Source organism: Gekko japonicus, unplaced genomic scaffold (genome assembly GCF_001447785.1).
Source record: "Gekko japonicus isolate JY-2015 unplaced genomic scaffold, Gekko_japonicus_V1.1 scaffold336, whole genome shotgun sequence".
Lineage (NCBI taxonomy): Eukaryota > Metazoa > Chordata > Lepidosauria > Squamata > Gekkonidae > Gekko > Gekko japonicus.
The window spans coordinates 808,728-810,238 of record NW_015172014.1 but is presented as its reverse complement, the minus strand read 5'-3'; positions in this window follow the sequence as shown (position 1 = coordinate 810,238).

Genomic DNA, 1,511 nt, shown 5'->3' with positions numbered 1-1,511 from the left:
CCAACGCAACCCGCTCATCCTTTCACTCACCCTGAACAACCACCATCCCAAACATGACCCCAGCGAGGTACCAGAGATAATAGCACATCTGGAGAGAGAGAGAGAAAGAGACACATGAGGGTTGCCAGTCACAGTTGGTGCCAGCGGGTGGCCATGTCTGCTGCTGCCCAGTCAGGGCCCACTCCGTGGCGCCACCGAGTTCGGGTTGCAGCTCTGGCTTAGGAAATCCCTTGGGAGGGCGGGATCTGGGGGAGGGGAGGGGCCTCAGCCAGGTCGAAGGCCACAGAGCCCACCCTCCAAAGCAGCCATTTTCTCCCTGGGAATGGATCTCTGCAGTCCAGAGATCTGTTGTCATTCTGGGAGCTCTCCAGGCCCCACCTAGAAGTTGGTAGCCCTGTCCTGCGTGGCTCCATCAGGGCTGACTTGCTGGGGGGGACACACTCTCAACCCATCCTACCTCACAGGGTTGTTGTGAAGATAAAGAGGAGGAGGAGGAAAGGATGCGAGCCGCTTTGGGGTCCCCATTGGGGAGAAAGGCGCAAATCCGCTTTCAGCAGCTCTGCAGTCACACGCATGCCCACCGAGGGGTCAACCTAAGCCAGCCCCCCCGCCATGCACCCCTGTCCTGTTCTCTTCTCACAGCCCCCCCGACTCTCCTCCCCCCCAGCACGTCCTCACCACAGAGGCCAGCTTGAGGGCCAGCTGTACCGCGATGATTAAAGCTACCAGGACAGCGATGGTTTCGGGGAGGTTGAGGCAACACTCCTCCGAGGATGGGTAGCAAGAGAAGCTGGGCTCCCCCATGGGAGAGGCGACGGGGCCAGCAGCTGGCTGGCCGATCCCGACATCCCCACCCCTCTGCGTGGCAACAGGTCTCGGGGTCTGCTGGGGCCGCAGACCCTGGGGGTAGGCAGGGGGCTCCTCCCAGCAGGAAGGTTTGTGATGCAATCCCCCTGGCAGCCTGTAAGGGGAGCTAGAGGGCAGAGGGGGATTGTGACTGGGCAGGGAGGGGGCCGGGTGTCTGTGGGTGGGGGGCGGGAGGGAGGGAGGGGGCGATGCTCTCCCCTGGCAGCCTCTGGGGCCCTCTTTCTTGCAGTCCCCTCTAGCCCCGTCCCCCTCTAATGAGGGCCAGGAGCCCAAGCCGATGTCGGGATCAGTGCACAGAGGCTGATGGTGCATGGAAGTGGCGGGGCCTGACCCGTGATCCCAAATCCCTCACTGGATTGCGTCATTCTCATGTTCTATTCAAGGCATGTGCGGCTGAACGTGGGATTGGAAGCCCACATTGATCCAGGAGCCGGTCCCCAGTTTCATTTCTAAAGTGAACACGCTTTGGCTGTTTCTTATAAATGGGCAGGCTGTGGATCTGGTCACCATAGATTGTTAACAGGTCCTTCCTTCCTTCCTTCCTTCCTTCCTTCCTTCCTTCCTTCCTTCCTTCCTTCCTTCCTTCCTGGTGCAGTGGTTAAGTGCGCGGACTCTAATCTGGGAGAACCAGGTTTGATTCCCTG